This window comes from Macaca nemestrina, chromosome 7, assembly GCF_043159975.1.
Source record: "Macaca nemestrina isolate mMacNem1 chromosome 7, mMacNem.hap1, whole genome shotgun sequence".
Lineage (NCBI taxonomy): Eukaryota > Metazoa > Chordata > Mammalia > Primates > Cercopithecidae > Macaca > Macaca nemestrina.
Genome location: NC_092131.1, coordinates 2,693,837 through 2,716,599, shown reverse-complemented (window position 1 = coordinate 2,716,599; position 22,763 = coordinate 2,693,837).

The window sequence follows — 22,763 nt, the reverse complement described above, 5'->3', positions numbered from 1 at the left end:
CCTGGCCAGGGTGGGCCTTCTGCCACCCTCCTTGGAGGCCATCCAGCCGGCTTCCTTGGCCGGATGGTAAACTGAGGCACATGGAAGGGACCAGTACTGGTCCACGGTCCCAGAGCCAGTTGGTGGCAAATCCAGGACTTCCTTCCACCAACTCCAGGAACCTTAAGCTATTTACCCACAGTGCTGGGCACAGGGCACCAACGCTGTCAGAGGCACGTGGCAGGTTGGGGCAGCAAGGACGAGGCCAGAGGGAAGGAGAGGGTCAGACTCTGTGGAGGAGGTATCCCAGGAGGCTCCCCAGGAAGGGTGACATCTCAGGAGCCTGCGAGTGGACAACACGGACACAGGCACCAGGCAGGGGCCGGCACTCCACAGAGGCCGGTCATGTCAGCCCAGGTGCGTGGATACCACCCTGGGGAGGCTGCCTTGCAAGTGGGAAGCAGGTGAGTCGGCAGCCTTGGCCCCTCCTGCCACCTCCCCAGCTCCTGCCCACTCCCATGCACACCTGGTCTTACCTCTTTCTAGTGTTCCTAAATGGTGCTGAGTCCTTCCCGGTATGGAAGGCTCCACTCTACAGACACCCCTGGGGAGTATGGTAACAAACAAACCCAGTGCAGACATGGCTCCAATCCTGGCCGTCCCAGCTCTCGGGTGAACTCCAAAACCCCAGAAGCTCTGCCCTGGTCTTCTATGACTTCTTTCATCCCCACCTCAGTCCCATTTTTCTTCAGTGAACACATCCCGCACTGTCATCACGGTCATCGTCACCATCGCCCTACCCCATGGAACCACAACTGTCACCTCCACCATTACCTTTACCTCCACCATCAATATCTTCACCACCATCACCACTTCCATCACCATCACCTCCACTTTTACCTCCACCATCACCTCCACCTCCACTACCACCATCACCACCTCCTCCACATCCACCATTGCCTCCACCTCCACCATCACCTCCACCTCTACCACCATTACCTCCACCATCACCTCCACCTCTACCATCACTTCCAACCACCATCACCTCCACCTTCACTATCACCATCACTACCTCCACCATCGCCTCCACCTCTAGCACCATTACCTCCACCTCCACCACCATCACCTCCACCTCTACCATCACCTTCACATCCACCATCACCTCCACCTCTACCATCACCCTCACATCCACCATCACCTCCACCTCCATCACCATCACTACCTTCTCTGCCTCCACCATCACCTCCACCTCCAGCACCATTTCCTCCACCTCTATCATCACCCTCACATCCACCATCACCTCCACCACCTCCTCCACCATCACTACCTCCCCCACCTCCACCATTGCCTCCACCTCCAGCACCATTACCTCCACCTCTACCACTATTACCTCCACCATCACCTCCACCTCTACCATCACCTTCACATCCATCATTACCTCCACCATCACCATCACTACCTCCTCCACCTGCATCATCGCCTCCACCTCCAGCACCATTACCTTCACCTCTACCATCATTACCTCCACCGTCACCTCCACCTCCATCACCTCCACCATCAGCATCACTACCTCCCCACCTTCATCATCACCTCCACCTCCAGCACCATTACCTCCAACATCGCCTCCACCTCCACATCCACCATCACCTCCACCTCTACCATCACCCTCACATCCAGCTACCATCACCCTCACATCCACCATCACCTCCACCTCCATTACCATCACTACCTCCTCTACCTCCACCATCGCCTCCACCTCCAGCACCATTTCCTCCACATCCACCATCGCCTTCACCTCTACCATCACCCTCACATCCACCAACACCTCCACCACCTCCTCCCTCACCATCACTACCTCCCCCACCTGCATCATCGCCTCCAACTCCAGTACCATTACCTCCAACATCGCCTCCACCTCCATATCCACCATCACCTCCACCTCTACCATCACCCTCACATCCACCATCCCTCCACCTCCATCACCATCACTACCTCCTCTACCTCCACCATCACCTCCACCTCCAGCACCATTTCCTCCACCTCTACCATCACCCTCACATCCACTATCACCCTGAGATCCACCTCCACCATTGCCTCCACCTCCAGCACCATTAGCTCCACCTCTACCACTATTACCTCCACCATCACCTCCACCTCTACCATCACCCTCACATCCACCATCACCTCCACCATCTCCATCACTACCTCCTCTACCTCCACCATCGCCTCCACTTCTATCACCATTTCCTCCACCATCACATCCACCATCACCTCCACCTCTGCTATCATTCTCACATCTGCCATCACCTCCATCACTACCTCCCCCACCTCCACCATCGCCTCCACCTCCAGCACCATTACCTCCACCTCCACCACCATTGCCTCCACCATCATCACCTTCACCTCTGCCATCACCCCCAATTCTACCATCTCCTCCACCTATACCATCACTTTCACATCCACCATCACCTCCACCTCCTCCACCATCATCACCCCCACCACCTCCTCCATCACTATCACCTCCACCTCCCCTACCATCATTGCTATCTCCTCCACCTCCACCATCGCCTCCACTTCCATCTTTGCCTCCACCTCCAGCACCATTACCTCCACCTCCACCACCATTACCTCCACTATCATCACCTCCACCTCTGCCATCACCCCCAATTCTACCATCACCTCCACCTATACCATCACCTTCACATCCACCATCACCTCCACCTCCTCCATCACCTCTACTTCCACCACCTCCTCCATCACTTCCACCCCCACCATAGCCTCCACCTCTATCACCATCATCTCCACCATCATCTCCGCCTCCACTTCCACCATCACCTCCACCTCCAGCACCATTGCCTCCACTTCCATCACCATTACCTCCACCATCATCACCTTCATCTCTGCCTCCATCTTCACCATCACCATCACCTCCACCTTCACCACCACCACCACCTTTATGGAAGATCCCTACAAAAATTGAGCCAGCTCTAGGTCGGCTTCCAGGCTGAGGAAGTAGAGCTTGATTATGTTCTAGCTGAGAAGTGGTTGGAGAAAGGGGTGATGTCTGCCCTCCTCATGCAGTGGAGCTTCAATATCTGCACTTCCCTTTTCTGTAGCCCTCAAGTTCCAGGATTTTTATTTTTATTTTTTGAGACAGAGTCTTACGTCGCCCAGGCTGGTCTTGAACTCCTGGACTCAAGTGACCGTCCCCACTCAGCCTCCTGAGTAACTAGGATTCTAGGCATGAGCCATGAAGCCTGGCTAGTTCCAGAGCATTTTCTCAGTTTCCCTGCACCTCCTCCCTCTCGCTGCTACCCTTCCATATACACAAGAAGGAAAGTCTGCATCTCTGTGAAAGTAGGTCTGTACCCCTCTGCATGCACACCCACTGGCACCTCTGAACACGCAGCATAGAAGGAAGGCTGCCCCTGCAAGTCCCAGGACTTCCATGGCACACAGGCCACCAGTGCCTGTCCCGTCAGCCACCTGTCCTGTGCTCGTAACCATGTCACTTCCTTTCTTCAGCCTCAGCATTCTCGCCTGTGAAATGGGAACGGCAGACAACTGTTGATAGGTGAATAGGGTAACATCCACACTGAGGTTGGCAGCGTTGCTGCTGACAAGTGTAACACCTACCTGCCTCTCTCTGGGGCCATTGCCAGGTCAGAAGGGAACCAAGGGTGAGGAGCCTTTGACAACAAGGCCGCACAGAGCACCCCCAGGCTCTCGGGACAACAAGGTCGCACAGAGCACCCCCAGACTCCCCGGGATAACAAGGCCGCATGGAGCACCCCCAGGCTCCCCGGGACAACAAGGCCGCACGGAGCACCCCCAGGATCCCCAGGATAACAAGGCCACACGGAGCACCCCCAGGCTCCCCGGGACAACAAGGTCGCACGGAGCACCCCCAGGCTCCCCGGGACAACAAGGCCGCACGGAGCACGCCCAGGCTCCCCGGGACAAGGTCACACGGAGCACCCCCAGGCTCCCCGGGACAACAAGGTCACACGGAGCACCCCCAGGCTCCCCGGGACAAAAAGGCCGCACGGAGCACCCCCAGGCTCCCCGGGACAACAAAGCCATACAGAGCGTCCCCAGGCTCCCCGGGGTGCCAGGTGTGCTTGGGCATTGCTGGTTTGTGGACCTTTGCAATTGGGCCCTGGCCTGGCTCTGTTGCCCTGCTCCGGCCAGCCTCTTGCTCCCCTCCCCATCCCGCTTTCCCTCCACACCCCTTCACCTCCAGCTGTTGCAGAGGATGGTGGGGTACACCACAGCAGTGAGGAGTCCAGGGACAGCAGCCTGGAGGGCTGGGCCGCTCCCGACACAGGCTGGCAGCAGCAGAAAATGCTGCCTCTGGAGCCTGTGCCAGAGCCTGTGGCTGAGGCAGAGAGGGTGGCCATTCAGAAAGGTCCCAGGCCATGGAGGACTGTCCCCTGCCAGGCAGGGATGATTGAGTACCGAGGTTGCTGCTGGCCCAGCTGTAGCCCTGGTATCAGAGGTGACAGTGGATCTGGGGGGGGCCTGGGGCTCATCTCCCTCTGTGGAACTCTCCTGGTTTTGTTTTCACTAATTTTAGCAGGAGTCTGAAGTCAAAACACGCACCCCCCCTTTTTTTTTTCTGAGACAGAGTCTCCCTCTGTCGCCCAGGCCGCAGTGCAGTGGTGCAAGCTCGGCTCACTGCAAGCTCCGCCTCCCGGGTTCACACCATTCTCCTGCCTCAGCCTCCCAAGTAGCTGGGACTACAGGCGCCCGCTACTACGCCCAGCTAAGTTTTTTGTATTTTTAGTAGAGACGGGGTTTCACCGTGTTAGCCAGGATGGTCTCGATCTCCTGACCTCGTGATCCACCTGCCTCGGCCTCCCAAAGTGCTGGGATTACAGGTGTGAGCCACCGCGCCCGGCCCAAGACATACCTTTCTTTGCCTTCTGAAGCAGATGCTGGGGTACGTTTTTTGTTTCTTTATTGGCTGTAGTAGTTGGCTCTGGCTGTCATAATAAGGTACCACAGACAGGGTGACTTGAACAGCAGACGCTTATTGTCTCGCAGGTCTCAGGGTATCTGCGGGGTGCTTCCTCCTGAGCCCTGTCTCCTCAGCTTGCAAAGGGCGGTCTTCTCCCTGCAGCCTCACATGGTCTTCCCTCTGTGTGTGTCCTAATCTCTTCTTTTTTTTTTTTTTTTTTTTTTTTTTTGAGACGGAGTTTCACTCTTGTTGCCCAGGCTGGAGTGCAGTGGCGCACTCTCAGCTCACCGCAACCTCCACCTCCCGGGGTTAAGCGATTCTCCTGCCTCAGCCTCCCAAATAGCTGGGATTACAGGTAAGCATCACCACGCCGGGCTAATTTTGTATTTTTAGTAGTGATGGGGTTTCTCCATGTTGGTCAGGCTGGTCTCGAACTTCTGGCCTCAGGTGATCCACCCTCCTCGGCCTCCCAGAGTGTTGGGATTACAGGCGTGAGCCACCATGCCCAGCCCTAATCTCCTCTTCTTATAAGGACACAAGTCCTATTGGATTAAGGCCCACCCTAATGACCTCATTTTACCTTCATCACCTCTTTAAAGGCTCTATCTCCAAATACAGTCACATTCTGAGGGACTGGGGGTTAGGACCTCAATGTACAAATTTGGTTGGGGACAAAATTCAGTCCATAACCATTGATGTTTCAGAAGAACGTGGAGGCCCAGATCCCATCCTGGCTCTGCCAGTCCTGGGCCAGCCACTGCAGTTTTCTCATCAGTACAATTTGTTGATGTTTCCATTTTGTCCCACAACATCCCAGGTACACTCATGGACACTTGGGTACAGTCAGGCAGTACAGCTTCACCCTCAAGAAAACCCAGGTGACTCCATTGCCCAGGCCCTCCCAGTAGCACCCTTCCCTGGCTGCTCACCCCGCCCCTGCATCCCCAGAGCAGACCGGGGTGTGGGACAGTCGAGGTCCCCTTTGTGTTTGTTCTCCTGGACGCTCAGCTGCCCCCGCTGCTGTCCCACACACTGCTCCCCTGAAGAAATCCGCCTGCACCACCAACAGGTCAGGAAGGAAGGTGTGGGCATCCCTGACCCCTTCCCGCATACCCAGGCCCAGCTGTTCAGAGGCTCACACCCTCCTCCTCCTCTCTGCGGGACTCTTGACCCAACCCCGTCTCCCCCATATTTGCTCAAGGCTGCAGCTTTGGGCACCCCATCTCCTTCATCTCCCATCCCACCCCCACCCCCTACTCTTGGGTCTGTGGTCTTTCCCAGGTCATCTCCAGCAGCCATGGCCCCACTGGAATCTGAGCTTCAGGCATCCTCACTCATGACACAAGCTCCTATTTTCCTGTTTACCTAATCAAGCAGGTGATTTCTCTATACAATAATTCCTTCGTTTCGTGGTTTTCCATTTCTTGACCTTGCCACCTTCGCGAGTCTCTCTCCTCCCCTCTCCTGCCTGCCTCTCGACTCAGTGCCTTGGCCATCATTAGATTGACCCCCAGCCCCTGCCTTGAGCTGTCCCCTCCTTTTCTATCAAACTACTTCCCAAGACCCAACCTGGATGAACCCACACATTCCCTTCACTGCACAGGTCACAGAAAAGGAAGGGCAAGCATTTCCATACCATCCATAATAAATATACTTTTAACAAGTAAACTCGCCCCACAGGGAGCAATGGTGGAGCAGCCTGGGCAGACTGACCCCCCATGGATAACAAAGATAGATTCTGAACAAAAATAGGCACGTTAAAAAAAACCTCCTGGAAGGCACTGGAGAGCGGGTGAGGACAGGTGGAAGCAGGAGAGGAGGCTGCCCTTGAAAACAAACTGCGGCGGGTGAGGTCTCTGTGTTTGTGGCAGCAGATCTGATAGACTTTGCACAAAGGAAGTTACACAAATGGCTAATAAACACATGAAAAAGTGCTCAACATCATTAGTCACAGGAAAATGCAACTCAAAACCCACCAAGAGACTGGGCGCGGTGGCTCACGCCTGTAATCCCAACACTTTGGGAGGCCGAGGTGGATAGACCACCTGTGGTCATGAGTTTGAGACCAGCCTGACCAACACCATCTCTACCAAAAATACAAAAATTAGCCAGGCGTGGCGGCACGCACCTGTAATCCCAGCTACTCAGGAGGCTGAGGCAGAAGAATTGCTTGAACCTGGGAGGAGGAGGTTGCAGTGAGCTGGGATCATGCCACAGCACTCCAACCTGAATGACAGAGCAAGACACTGTCTCGAAAACAACAACAAAAACACAAAACAAAACAAAAAACCCACACCAAGGCCAGTCGTGGTGGCTCATGCCTGTAATCTCAACATTTTGGGAGGCCCAGGTGGGAGGATTGCTTGAACCCAGGAGTTCAAGACCAGCCTGGCCAACATAGTGAGACTCTGTCTCTACAAAAAGCAAAAAATTAGCTGGGTGCAGTGGTGCATACCGGTAGTCCCAGCTACTCGGGAGGCTGAAGTGGGAAGACTGCTTGAGCCTGGGGGATCAAGGCTGCAGTGAGTCATGATTGTGCCACTGCACTGCAGCCTGGGTGACAGAGAGAGACCCTGTCACAAAACAAAAGACAAAAAAGTTCCACAACAAGATATCACTACACACCGGCTCTGAAGACTGACAACCCCAAGCACTGTTAACATGTTAACATGCACCTGCCACTTGACCTGAAGATTCTATCCCCAGGTGTCATCCAGAAAAGAAGTGAAAGGTGTGACCACAAAGGATGTGTCCTCTAATGCTCATAGGAGCTTCCTCCAACCCCCATGCCCACCCACGGGAGAACGGACAGACCAACTGCAGAATATTCATACAATGGGATCTTATGCGTGGATGAAAGAGAGGAGCTGGTGGTGCACCTGATGTTGATGAAGCTCCCTGAGCTGAGGGAGAGAAGCTTGCTGCAAGAGTGCCCACTAGTGAGTCCTCGCAGAGGCAAAACTCATCTATGGCGGAAAAAGAGGAGACCAGCACCTGCCTCAGGGTAAGATCACGAGCAGGGACTGGGAGGGAGGGACACAAAGGAACTTCTAGGGTAATGGACACGCTTAGATTTTTATTGGGCGGGGGGCTATACAGGTGCAGCCATTTTCAGAATTTATAGTTAAGATTCATGCATTTTGGCCAGGCGTGGCCATGCCTGTAATCCCAGCACTTTGGGAGGCCGAGGTGGGCAGATCACCTGAGGTCAGGAGTTTGAGACCAGCCTGGTCAACATGGCAAAACCCCGTCTCTACTAAAAGTACAAAAATTAGCTGGACATGGTGGCATATGCCTGTAATCCCAGCTACTCGGGAGGCTGAGGCAGGAGAATCACTTGAACCTGGGAGGCGGAGGTTGCAGTGAGCAGAGATCGTGCCATTGCACTCCAGCCTGGATGAGAGTGACACTCCATCTCAAAAAAAAGGAAAAAGAGGCCAGGCACGGTGGCTCACACCTGTAACTCCAGCACTTTGAGAGGCCAAGGCGGGTGGATCACAAGGTCAGGAGTACAAGACCAGCCTGACCAAGATCGTGAAACTCCATCTCTACTAAAAATACAAAAATTAGTAGGCTGGGCGTGATGGCTCACGCCTGTAATCCCAGCACTTTGGGAGGCCGAGGTGGGCGATCATGAGGTCAGGAGATGGAGACCATCCTGGATAACATGGTGAAACCCCGTCTCTACTAAAAATACAAAAAAAAATAGCCTGGTGTGGTGGCGGCACCTGTAGTCCCAGCTACTCGGGACGCTGAGGCAGGAGAATGGTGTGAACGCGGGAGGCAGAGCTTGCAGTGAGCTGAGATCGCGTGACTGCACTCCAGTCCGGGCAACAGAGCGAGACTCTGTCTCAAAACAAAACAAAACAAAACAAAACAAAAAAAAAACAACAAAAAAATTTCCGTAATAAAATGTTTATAGGAAAAAATATAAAGATACTATTTGGTATCAGACTGGCAAAGATAAACACTTTGTGTCTTAGTTCATGGTGCTGTTACAAAATACCAGACTGGGTGGCTTAAACAACAGAAATGTGTCTCTCAGTTCGGAAGAATGGCATGTCGGCCGGGTGCGGTGGCTCACGCCTGGAATCCCAGCACTTTGGGAGGCCGAGGCGGGCGGATCACAAAGTCAGGAGATTGAGACCATCCTGGCCAACATGGTGAAACCCCGTCTCTACTAAAAATACAAAAATTAGCCGGGCATGGTGACGGGCGCCTGTAGTCCCAGCTACTCGAGAGGCTAAGGCAGGAGAATGGCGTGAACCCGGGAGGCGGAGCTTGCAGTGAGCCGAGATCGTGCCACTGCACTCCAGCCGGGGGGACAGAGCGAGACTCCATCTCACAAAAAAAAAAAAAAGAAGGATGGCATGTCCAAGATAGGGGTGCCAGCGGCTTTGGTGTCTGGTGGGGACAGCCTTCTTGTTGTGCCCTCACATTGCAAAGAGAGCAAGCTCCAGTCTCCTCCTCTTCCCGTAAGAACATCAGTCACTCACCCTCATGACCTCACCTGAACCCAATGACCTCCCAAAGGTCCTGTCTCCAAATATCATCGCATTGGATGGTAAGATTTCCTATGAATTTTGGGGGGACGCGAACATGCAGTCCATAACTTTGAATCATATACTTCTGGGGGAGCTATGGGACAACAGCACCCTCTACTACATTACTGATAAGGTATAAATGGGCACACGCCTAATTCAGATGGCAATTTGATCACTGCTGTCCACATTATAATTACATAAGTGTTTTGACCCAGCAGTTCTGGAAATTCTATCCTATAAACTTGCACATAAGCAATACGACCTCGGTATAAGGGTATTTGTGAGAGTATTGTTCAGTACAGCAAAGCACTGGAAAAGGCTGAATGTCCACGGGCAGGGGACCAGCTAATAAATCCTGGTCCATCCGTTGAGCAGACTACTATAGTCTCGAAAACGAAGGCACTCCCTTGCAGCCTGTGGGAGGTCATTAGGTTTAGATGGGGTCCTGAGTATGAAAGCGTATGAAGAATAGGGAGTATGATTGCACCCTCTCCTCCCGTGGTGTAAAGGGAAATTGGATGCACCTGAACACAGTATGCGTTTTTACATGTATGAAATATTTCTGGACAGATCAAAAGAAGTTTGGTTGTCTGTGGGGAGGGAACGCGGTGGCTGGAAAATGACAGAGGGTAACTTTCAAACTTTTGAACCATGTTACCAATCACTAATTATCAATTCAATGGAATAGATTAAAATAAAATTCAAAACTTATTCCTTTATCCCTTACCTCCTTCCACTTTTCTCTCCTTTCCAGTAAGAGTTCTCACATGACTGGCCACTTCAGCGTACTTTCTTTCTCTTTCCTTTTTTCCTAAGTATTGTTTTAATCTTTATCCTTTATTATTAAAAAAAAACAGACATTGAGACTCCCTGTGGCCTGTGTTCCCTGCCTACCCTGTACCTCCATCCCCACTCCCTTTCCCCTGCCTTCAAGGAACCACTATTAGTTTCTTGTGTATTCTCCAATGTTTCTTCTCGCAACTATGGGCAAATATTTTCCCCCATTACCACCCCAAAAGCAGCATACCATGTATGTTGTTCTGCACCTTGCTTTTTTCACTTAAAAATAGACTGTAGGCCAGGGGTGATGGCTCACACCTGTAATCCCAGCACTTTGGGAGGCCAAGGCAGGCAGATCACCTGAGGTCAGGAGTTCCAGACCAGACTGGCCAACATGTCAAAATCCCATCTCTATTAAAAATACAAAAATTAGCCGGGCATGGTGTCAGGCGTTTGTAGTCCCAGCTACTCGGGAGGCCGTGGGAGGATAATCGCTTGAAGCCGGGAGGCGGAGGTTGCAGTGAGCAGAGGCCACGCCATTGGACTCCAGCCTGGGCGACAGGGCAACAAGATATTGTAGAGATCTTTCCATATCATATAGGAACTTTTTTTTTGAGATGGAGTCTCACTCTGTCACCCAGGCTGGAGTACAGTGGCACCGTGTAAGCTCACCACAACCTCCGTCTCCTGGGTTCGAGTAATTCTCTTGCCTCAGCCTCCTGAGTAGCTGGGATTACAGGCGCCCAACACCACGCCGGCTGATTTTTGTATTTTTAGTAGAGATGGGGTTTCACCATGTTGGTCAGGCTGGTCTCCAACTCCTGACCTCAAGTGATCCACCCACCTTGGCCTCCCAAAGTGCTGGGATTACAGGCGTGAGCCACTGCACCCGGCAGAGCAACGTCACTTACTACCCGTGCTGACTTGGGAGCAAATCTCACATATAAATTCCTCCACGTGTGGAGGCGTTTCCCTTCCCTTGCTGTGTCTGCATTCGTCAGCAGCCATGCTAAGCGACTGGACCACATGGAGCATCACAACGTGTTATTTTATTTTATTATTTTATTTTATGTTTTTTGAGACAGTCTCGTTCCTCCCGTCCACTTGCCGGCGCTCCTCGGGTTTCGGGCCACGGCTCTCCTCCGGGAGCGGCGGCGCTGTAGGAAGCGTGGTCCTCTCCCTCTGCGGTCACAGCCATCTCTCGCGGATGCCGCTGGACTGACGCCGCCCGCCGGGTGCCCGCCTCGAATCCCGCCCGCGCAACTCCCACGCCCCAGCCCTGGGCCGTCCCTGCTCCCGCGCGGCCCGGGTCGCCTCCCTCCTACCTCGCCTCCCCAAGGCCCCAGCGCGCCGGGGTTTCCCTGTCCCGGGCACCTGCTCGTGGCGGCGGGCGGGCTCCTTGCCCCGCTCTTAAGGGTCAGCGCCGGCTCCTGGGCCTCCCCTCCTTCCTATCGCGGCCCACTCCTCCCACCCGCCTTCTCCGAGCTGATGCCAAGACCGGACGGACGCGACAAAGGCCTGCTGCCGAACGTGACCTGTCCGCCGAGTAGACAGACGCGCCCCCGACCGCCAGACTCAGGGGACCCGGAGGGCGGGAGTGGAGGGCGCGAGTGGAGGGCGCGCCTGCGCACCCCTTCCCGGCGCTCGCCAGTCACGTGAGGCCGCGAGTGGCGCCACTCCCGGAAACGCCCCTCCGGAAACGTGAGCGGCGGAGCGGGGTTCCGCCTGGGCCAGGCTCTAGAACCGGCGCCGCGCGGGAGTCATTGCGTGCAGACTTCTGTGTCCGTGTCGTCGCTCTCCCCTCCCAAAAGCGCTGCCGCGAGGACCGGCGCCGCCGGCGATTTCCCCGCCTTTGTGTCGCGGGGCTGCCCGCTGCGCGTTACTTGGTGTGATACGCAAGCTCGGCGGTGATCCCGAGCCCCACGCGAACCTCCCTGCGTCCCTGCTAGTGCCTGGCGCCGTCACTGACGCTGAGGCGTGAACACGGAGCCGGCTCGGAGGGGCTGTTCTCCCGGACGCCAAGGCCACCCAGCGCGGCCGCAGGGCCGGGCAGAGGGGACCTGTAGGGAGCCGCGGGCCGCATCCCTCCCGGAGGTCTGCGAGCTTCTTGAGGCCTCCCGCCCTCTTTTGAGCCCCGCTGCTGCCTTGTGGCGCGTCTCCTCCATCCCTGCGGGTGACCATCGACCGCGTTCCCCAGGCCTTGCTCACTTCTTGGTTACGGGCCGGGGGTGCTCCTGCCCGACCCTCGGCATTGCCCAAGGGAGTCTGCACTTAACCTCTGTGCTCTGCCAGGCCTCTGTGGAGAAGAGCCGTCCACCTGCCTGACTGGGCCCAGCTTTGGGGAAGACCTTCTTGGTTTTGTCTGCTGGCTGGACTGACCCTGGCCCTCAGCCCAGGTGAGGCGACCAGTGGCATGATGCCCAGGTGGAACATGGATTTCTCTCCAGGATAGCAGAAGAATGGTTTAGAGGCAGCAGTGGGATGGGGGAGAATCCTGACCCCGTCTCAAAAGGTCAAGATATGCCAGGTCTGGGGGAAAAATATCACTACTATAGAGGGCTGAGAGCTTGGTTTGGTGCAAATCTGAGAATCCCTCAACACTTTAATTTCTTTAATCCTGCTAACAGTTAACAACTTCCTACAGGCTGACACTTTAGGAATAAACTCCACCTGTGTTCCCTTTATGTTTCCTCTATTCTTTCCTCCAATCCTTAATTTTTTTTTTTTTTTTTTAGATGGAGTCTCGCTCTGTTGCCCAGGCTGGAGTGCAGTGGCATGATCCTGGCTCACTGCAACCTCTGCCTCCTGGGCTCAAGCGATTCTCCTGCCTCCGCCTCTCGAGTAGCTGGGATTACAGGCGTCTGCCACCACGCCCAACTAATTTTTGTAATTTTAGTAGAGACAGGGTTTCACCATGTTGGCCAGGCTGGTCTTGAACTCCTAACCTCAAGTGATCCACCCACCTCCGCCTCCCAAAGTGCTGGGATCAGAGGCTTTTTTTTCCTTTTGAGATAGGGTTTAACTCTGTCGCCCAGGCTGGAGGGCGGTGGTGTGATCTCGGCTCACTGCAACCTCTACCTCCTGAGTTCCAGTGATTCTCATGTCTCAGCTTCCCAAGTAGCTGGGACTACAAGCACGTGCCACCACACCAGCTAATTTTTGTATTTTTAGTAGAGTTGGAATTTCGCCATGTTGGCCAAACTGGTCTGGAACTCCTGGCCTCAAGTGATCTGCCCACCTCAGTCTCCCAAAGGGGATTACAGGCATGAGCTACCACACTGGCTTCCTCCAATCCTTTCTAAAAACCATGTCACTCATTTGCTTAAAATCTAGGCCAGGTGTGGTGACTCACATGTATAATCTAAGCATTTTAGGAGGCTGAGGCAGGAGGATCGCTTGAGCTCAGGAGTGGGAGACCAGCCAGGGTGGGCAACATAGTAAACCCCCATCTCTAAAAAACAAATAAATAAACCTTTGTTAACTATAGGATGGATACATAGACGGATAATGTATCAGTTAGAAGCACTTTTGGCTTCACAGCAGAAACTCCAAGTGTGATTTGAACCAATAGGGATTTATTTTTCTCCCATAACAGGAATCCGGGAGGTAGATGTGACTGGCATTATTACTTCAGCAGCCCAGTGGTGTCAGGGCCAGCAATTGCAGGGCCAGGCTTTGCAATTCTGTGACTTTCCCTCATGGTCACAAAAGGATTGCCACAACTCCAGACAGCACACCATGTTCTGGCTGTAAGAACAGGGAAATGATAGTTACAGAGATGTTTATCTCTTTATCATGAAAGCAAAATTCTCAGAGGCTCCCCAGTAGGCTTCTACGTACATCTCACTGGCCAGAAGCAAGTCATGTGCCCAGTGCTGCTGTGAAGCTTAGAGAAGTTGGCACTAAGCGTTCCCAGTGTTTGCAGTGAACGGGAGTTGGGGAGGCGAGCGTGGACTGATCTGTGGTGGTGGACATCTGTCATTGGGACTGCCCAACATCTTTTGAATATCTTCTTTCCATTTTGATAGTTCTCTCAAGGGGAGTCCTGTCATTCCCACTTAGAACTCAGGATTTCATTGATCTGCCCCCCTTTGCCACTACGGGAGATGAGGCAGAGGCTGCCATGCCGGGACACCCATGGGCCAGCTGGTGGGGCAACCATTTTGCTAAATTTGGTCCCGGCAAACCAAGCAGTGTATTTCGGGAGTTCACACTGGTTGTGTCAGCTTCCTGCCACAGCAATTCTGGGGCTGGTGGGGGCAGCCGACCCCTTACTCAGACCTTAGTTCTGGCAGGGAATCTTGGCATTGTGCCCAGAAAGTTAGCCTCATCTGTCAGCCATCCTATAGCTCTTCAGAAATCCACTTCTACTTAAACTAGCCAGACTGGGTTTGATTGTTTGCACTTGTTGTGAATCGAATTGTGTCCCCAAAAAAGCTATGGTGAAGTCCTAAGCCCCAGTAACTGTGAGTATGACCTTATTTAGGAATGTAATTGATTACAGATATATTCAAGTTAAGATGAGGTCGTATGGGTGAGCCCTAATCCAATGTGGCCGCTGGCCTTATAAGAAGAAGGAAATTTGGACACAGATATATGAGGAAGGCCATGTGCATTAGAGTTCTCCAGATACACAGAGCCAATACATTTATGAGGAGATTTACTATAGGAATTGGCTCACGTGATTATGGAGGCTGAGCAGTGCCATGATCTGTCAGTCTGTCGCCTGCACGCTGGAGAAGCAAGACAGCCATGGTGCCATTAGTCTGAATCCAAGGCCCCAGGGCAGGAGAAGATGGCCGTCCCAGCTCAAACAGAAGCAAATTCTTCTTCCACATTTTTGTCCTTTTCAGGCCCTCAGATTGGATGGTGCCCACCCACACTGGTGAGGGTGGTCTTCTTTACTCAGTCTACTAGACTAAGTCAAGTGCCAACTTCCAGAAATGCCCTCACAGATGCACCCAGAAATCACATTTACCAGCTATCTGGGCATCCCCTTGCCCAGTCAAGTTGACATAAAATTAGCCATCGACCATGTGACAACTGAGGCAGAGCTCAAAGTGCTGCAGCTTCAAGCCAAGGAAAGCAGGACTGCGGGCCCACACCAGAAGCTGGGAGAGCAGCGAGGGAGGGTCCTCCGCTCAGCCTTCAGACAGAGCGCAGCCCTGTGGCACCTTGCCGTCCAGCCTCCGAAGCTGTGTGAATACATGTCTGCCATTTGTAGCACCCAATTTGTGGTCCTTTGTTATGGCAGTGGAACCCCAGCGCAGCCCCGACCACAGTTCTCTGGGCAAGTGGGAGGGAGGGGGGCAGACAAGCAACTGGATCCCACAGTTGGGTTTTGCTTGGTGATGAGGTTCCCACATTCCAAAGAGAGATCCAACCAAGGGCTCAGGCTGCCACCCCTGGGCTTTCAAGGAAGTGACAAGCTACACAGCTTGGCCCAGCGCGGTGGCTCACGCCTGTAATCCCAGCACTTTGGGAGGCCGAGGCGGGCAGATCACGATGTCAGGAGTTCGAGACCAGCCTGACCAACATGGTAAAACCCTGTCTCTACTAAAAATACAAAAATTAGCCAGGCATGGTGGCGGGCAACTGTAGTCCCAGCTACTCGGGAGGCTGAGGCAGGAGAATGGCATGAACCCGGGGAGGCAGAGCTTGTGGTGAGCCAAGATCACGCCACTGCACTCTAGCTTGGGTGACAGAGCAAGACTGCATCTCAAAAAAAAAAAAAAAAAAAAAAAAAATCAGCCAGGTGTGGTGGCACATGCCTGTAATCCCAGCTACTTGAGAGGCTGAGGCAGGAGAATCACTTAAATCCAGGAGGCAGAGGTTACAGTGAGCCAAGATTGCACCCCTGTATTCCAGCCTGAGGGAGAACTCTATAAGCTACACGGCTCTGGCAGCCTCATGTCACACCCTCCCCTGTCCTGCCTACAGGAAGGGAGGCAATTCAGAGCCCACAGCCTGACAGGCAAAATGCAGTGATTCCCACCCCTGAAGCAGTGAGATTGTGCATTTAACATACTTGCAGGTGAGGACTCTGGCATCTCACCCCCTAGCTGGGAGCCGGCCAAGCTACATTCCCTGCAGACAGCCCTGCTGTCCACCTGGGAGCAAAGCGATCCTTGGGGAACTGGGCTCATCGTCCCCGAAGGTGGGCTGTCCAGTTGAACGTGGAGACGATGCCCACCACCCTGCGTATTTCTGAACTTGGGAGCCCGTGAGAGCAGCAGGCACCAAACTAGTAAGGAGGCAGGCAGGGTGGCAGGCCTGGGGTGAGAATGCCCTGGGCGGAGCCTGCAGAAACTGGAGTTCCCTCCTTCTAACTCATTCAGAGGTGCAGGCAGAGGTCAGGGAGTAGACCAGGGGCTGAGGTGCCCAGAAACCAACCATGTGGGGCCGTGAGCCTGGTGAGGTTTGAGAGTCAGGGCCCCTCACCTTCATGTCCTTTCTCAAGGCCCTGGGAGGGACCCCAGAAATATACTTGCAGAGTCATGTGACTTAGATAATTTATATATCTTAAATAAATAAATGTCTCTCTGCATATCATCTATCCATCTACAGTCTGCCAGGGCTGCCAAAACAAAATACAGCCTGAGTAGCTTAACTTAAAACAATTTAAGAAAAAAAAATTGAATTTTTTTTTTTTTTTTGAGATAGGGTCTTACTCTATTGCCCAGGCTGGAATGCAGTGGTATGATCTTGGCTCACTGCAACCTCTGCCTCCTGGGTTCAAGTGATTCTCCAACTTCACCCTCCCCAGTCGCTGGGACTATAGGTGCCAGCCAACACGATTGGCTAGTTTTTGTGTTTTTTGGTAGAGACAGGGTTTCACTATGTTGGCCAGGCCGGTCTTGAACTCCTGACCTCAAGTGATCCGCCTGCCTCGGCCTCCCAAAGTGCTGGGATTACAGGCGTGAGCCACCACAGCCGGCCGACAATGGAACTGTATTTCTTACAGTTCTGGCGGCCAGAAGTCTGAAAAGGGGTGTCAGCAGGCTTGGGTTCTCCAGAGGCCCCCTCCTTGGCTTATAGACGCCACCTTCTCCCTGTGTCTTCACGTGGTCTTCCCTGTGTGTGTCCTGATCTCTTATGAGGGCACCTGTCAGATGGGATTAGGGACCTTGCACTCTAGTGACCTTATTTAAGCTTAATTGCTTCTGTAAAGACCCCATCTTGAAATACAGTCACGTTTTGAGGGATAGGGGTTAGCACTTCAACATATGACTTGGTGGGGGCAGGGACATAATTTCGCCAAAAGTAAAGAAATGAAACATATTTCTTTTTTTTTTTTTTTTTTTTTTTTTGAGACGGAGTCTCGCTCTGTCGCCCGGGCTGGAGTGCGGTGGCCAGATCTCAGCTCACTGCAAGCTCCGCCTCCTGGGTTCACACCATTCTGCTGCATCAGCCTCCCGAGTAGCTGGGACTACAGGCGCCCGCCACCTCGCCTGGCTAGTTTTTTGTATTTTTTAGTAGAGACGGGGTTTCACCGTGTTAGCCAGGATGGTCTCGATCTCCTGACCTCGTGATCCACCCGTCTCGGCCTCCCAAAGTGCTGGGATTACAGGCTTGAGCCACCGCGCCCGGCCAATGAAACATATTTCTATATTAAAATATGCACTGTGTGTGTGTGTGTATCCTTGTACCTTAAAGAGGAGCTTTAAAAATGTGCCTGTTGGGGGCCGGGCGCGGTGGCTCACGCCTGTAATCCCAGCACTTTGGGAGGCCGAGGCGGGCGGATCACAAGGTCAGGAGATCGAGACCACGGTGAAACCCCGTCTCTACTAAAAATACAAAAAATTAGCCGGGCGCGGTTGTGGGCGCCTGTAGTCCCAGCTACTCGGGAGGCTGAGGCAGGAGAATGGCGTGAACCCGGGAGGCGGAGCTTGCAGTGAGCCGAGATCGCGCCACTGCACTCCAGCCTGGGCTGGGCGACAGAGCGAGACTCCGTCTCAAAAAAAAAAAAAAAAAAAAAAAAAAAAAAAAAAAAAAAAAAAAAAATGTGCCTGTTGGGACCCGCAAACCTTCGTGTACCTCTGCCTGGATCCCAGCAGAGCGAGGACCCCGTGGGCGCTGCAGGGCAGGTTGGCGGCAGAGGCAGCGCCTGAGCAGGGAGGGGTGGCGAGCAAGGCCCCAGCAGCCTCCTGCCTTTCAGTCTCCTGCCAGCAGCTCCCACTGGCCACTTCCTGCAGGAACTGGCGGGAAGAGGGTGATGTCCCAGGCAGAGCACAGTGCTGGGCGCCAGCGGAGGACCACGGCACAGCCCACGTTTGCACTCTGCATCCTGTCCTCGGTGATTATCCTTCACTAACAGAAAGAATTTCTCACCCCAAACAGGGAAGAAACTATAGTGGCACTTCCCACAGAAATCGGAACTGTGTTGTGAGCCACTACTAATCCCTCCTTAGAGGTAGCAGGGAAGGAGAGGATCAAAGGAAATGGTAAATTAACCTGCAATATGCTGCGCTGCGTGTGGGAATAGAAGCTCCTGCTGCGGCTGGCCCACTCCTCATCCCTGCACCACGGAGGCTCTCCCGGAGGTGTGTCAGAACCCCAGCCTGACGACCAAGCTCTGTCCACTGCCCACCACAAACAGCCACCACTTGAGCCTAGATGTGTGCACGCAGTGGCAGCGTACACCCAGGAGGGAGACCCCAGGAAGAGGCCTGCCATCTAGGAAGCAGGCTCAGGCCTGTGTGGGCAGCAACCTAGAGGGAAGGGGTTAGGTGCTGAGGGGCCATGTCCCTTGAGCTGGAGGAGGCCAGAGCGAGCCACCGCTTCTGCCAAGTAAGTAATCCATTCACAGGGCCTGGGGATTAGGATATGGCCCTCTTTGGGGGCCATCATTTAGCTACCACGGGATGCAAGAAGAAACACCACCCCTGTGACTTTGGTGTCTTTAATGGTGATGTTAATTTCAGTTCCCCCAGGGATCTACAGCATGGGCCTCAGGACAGAGCTCCTGGGTCGGGGCAGTGCCAGCCCGCACTGCAGGAGCAGGTCAGGGGCCTGCATTGGTGAGAACAGCTCCTGCATTCGTGTGCTAGGGCTGCTGTAAGGAGGTGCCACCGACGGGGCATGAATGCAGCAGCGTGTGGTCCCACAGTTCCGGAGGCTCCAGCTGTCCACAGGGCTGGTTCCTTCTGAGGCGGTGCCGGGGAATCTGGCCTCTCCTCCACTCTCCAGGGGTTTGCTGGCTATCTTTGCTGTTCCTTGGCTGCTGGAGGCAGCGGCCCGATCTCTGCCCGAATCTTCACATGGCGTTCTCCCTGTGAGCTGTGTCCAAATTCCCCGTCTTTATAAGGACACAGTCACACAGGATTAGGGGCCCACACTCCCGGGATGACTCATTCTAACTTAATGAATCACATCTGCGAAGACCCTATTTCCAAACAAGGTCACATTCCAAGGTCCTGGGGGTTAGGCCTTCAGCATGTGAATTTGAGGGGACACAATTCAACACATAACAGCTCTGTCTCCCCACGCAGCCGATGTGCTCCTCCCTCTGCCACGCTTAGGCTGGGGTCTCTACGAGGCGCTTTGACCCGAGTCCTCAGGCCAGCTATGAGCCTCACCTCTCTGTCTGTGGGAGCTGCCCTCGTTTTCCACTGACCTTTATTAGGTGACGTGGGAATATTAAGCAGTGCCCCAGAATCCCTGGGTTTTGACACAGTGCTTCCTCCCCACCTGAGGCAGCATTCCCACCTTCCTGCAGGGATTTCTCCGAGGAGATTCCTCTGCAGAGATCTGTGGCCAGCACGGCTCCCTTCTCCAGCGGTCAGCTGGGCAGCAAGCAGCCCCACACGGCCAGAGGGCATCTCTGCTCCCGTGTCTGGGCAGCTGACCGACATTCCCCAGAGGACCGGGAGCCAGGACTGCCACTCCTGTGACCCCACCTTACCAGAGTGGGAAAGAAAAATTCCTCAGTAGCTGATTAGCTGTCACGGCCACTCTGTGTAAGGACTGCAGAGGCGTGGCAAGGCCGTGACTGGCGTCCGTCCACAGAAGGCCTCTCACAGGCATGGCTACCTCCACTTCGGCATTCTGGCGGTGAGGAAACGGCCATCTAGGTCGGTCCAGGTTAGAAGCCTGTTCTGCCCCCCACCGGCCCGCATCTCAGTGTTAAGGGGTGCAGCCTCCCTGCTGGAGCCATTCCACCAGTTTGTCAGACCGCCTGCTTCTGGGTGAAGGGTGTGGAGTGACACCAGTGGAATTGATGGACACAAGCTTATCGCCACACTGGTTTTCCTCTGAAACAAGGCCCTGGATTACAAATGTCGTTTTGGAATCCCAAGGCAGTGAAGGAGGCCAAGGTTGGCATGTTGGCAAGAGGACTCTGCGAGGACCCATCCCTGCACGGACTGGCTCTTGACAGAAGGCACACCATGTGCTCTGCCTGCTTCCTGGAGGCTGGCTGCCCTCCCCACAGGGGCTGGTGCCAGATCGGGGCTCAGACACCGTCCTTGCCGTTGGAAAGATGGGCGCCCAGCTGTCCATGCTGCTGGAAGGGTCTGGTGGGGGTGAACAGGCCACGGAGCCGGTGCGGCCACCATGCCTGTGACCTCGGCCACTTTGTGCAAAGCACTGCAGAGGCATGGCAAGGCCATGACGTGTCTGTCCACCGAAGGCCTCCCTGGTTTTGAGCCCCTCCTCTGAAGGGAATGCTTCCAGCACTTTCGTGGATTACAAATGTCTTCAGCCCCTGCCCTTTCAAGCAGTTCCTTAGCTCCCCTCCCCCGTCCACAGAGCCACCTCCTGCCTGTGAGCGAGGCCTAATCAACGTAAGTCTGTCCTCCAGGCCCTCCCTTCCCTCCAGGTGAGGTGCTGCTGGACGTCTGACCCCCGCTGAGATGGCCGCTCCCTGTTTTCCAGGCCATCTGTGCAGGGGTTATGGCACCAGTTCACCACACAGGCACCCGCAGGGGAACGAGTTCAGTGTCTGCTTTCTCTTCTATGAGTGAGTCGGGCGCAGCCCTGCGAGGCCAGGGGCGTACAGGGAGGCCCAAGGAACCCCAGAACGGCAAGCATCTGCTCCAGCGAGTCCCGGCGCCTCCCAGCCCTGCTCGGCCCCGTCTCATACATGCTGTCTTTATCTCATGACAGGAAGGCAGCCATGTGTGTGTAATTTTATGTTTGTGTGTTGAACATCACCAGGTTCATGGCGGGCTGCTCATGGAGTCCCTCGATGTTCTCCGATCAGCTCTTCAGGGCCGGGTAACCAAGCCAGGAGGGGCTTCTCAGTGGAGAACAGTTTTTGGCAGATGACAGCATGAGCTCATTCACTGTTTCTTGGGAATCTCCTAAGAGGGCTCACCAAAGGCCCATACAGAGTCCACATCTCTTTCTTTCTTTTTTTTGGCGGGGGCGGGGACGGTGTTTCACTGTCACCAGGCTGGAGTGCAGTGGTGCAATCTCTCGGCTCACTGCAACCTCCACCTCCCAGTTTCAAGCCAATTCTCCTGCCTCAACCTCCCGAGTAGCTGGGATTACAGCCGCCCGCCACCACGCCCAGCTAATTTTTTGTATTTTTAGTAGAGATGGGGTTTCACCATGTTATCCAGGCTGGTCTGAAACTCCTGACCTTGTGACCTGGCCGCCTCGGCCTCCCGAAGTGCTGGGATTACAGGTGTGAGCCACGGTCTTTTTTTTTTTTTTTTTTTTTGAGACGGAGTCTCACGCTGTTGCCCAGGCTGGAGTGCAGTGGCGCGATCTCGGCTCACTGCAAGCTCCGCCTCCCGGGTTCCCGCCATTCTCCTGCCTCAGCCTCCTGAGTAGCTGGGACTACAGGCGCCCGCCACTGCGCCCGGCTAATTTTTTGTATTTTTAGTGGAGACGGGGTTTCACCGTGGTCTCGATCTCCTGACCTTGTGATCCGCCCGCCTCGGCCTCCCAAAGTGCTGGGATTACAGGCTTGAGCCACCGCGCCCGGCCTTTTTTTTTTTCTTAAGACAGGGTCTCACTCTGTCACCCAGGCTGGAACGTGAATACAGCTCGCTGCAGCCTCTGGATCCTCCCACCTTGGTCGTTTTCCTCTTGTAAGGACCCTTGTAATGACACTGGGCTCAAATGAGTCATCCAGGATCCTCTCTTCATTTCAAGGACTTTAATCACACCTGAACACCGCTTCTGCCAAGTAAGTAATTCATTCACAGGGCCTGGGGATTAGGATATGGCCCTCTTTGGGGGCCATCATTTAGCTACCAGGGATGCAAGAAGAAACACCACCCCTGTGACTTTGGTGTCTTTAATGGTGATGTTAATTTCAGTTCCCCCAGGGATCTATTTCTTTAGCGAAATGTAGAATTTGGGCGAAGTTGGGGCGCAGTTTCAGGGTGTTCTGCTTGGCCTTTCCTACCTTATTAACTCTCATTCCATCAGTCACGGAGCCAATATGGAAGCTATGCCAGTGCCAAGTGTCTCCCCTCAATACGTTTGGAAGCTGGGGAAATAACCACAGGACAAGCCCACAGACCTGCAGGACCTGCCACAAGATGGAC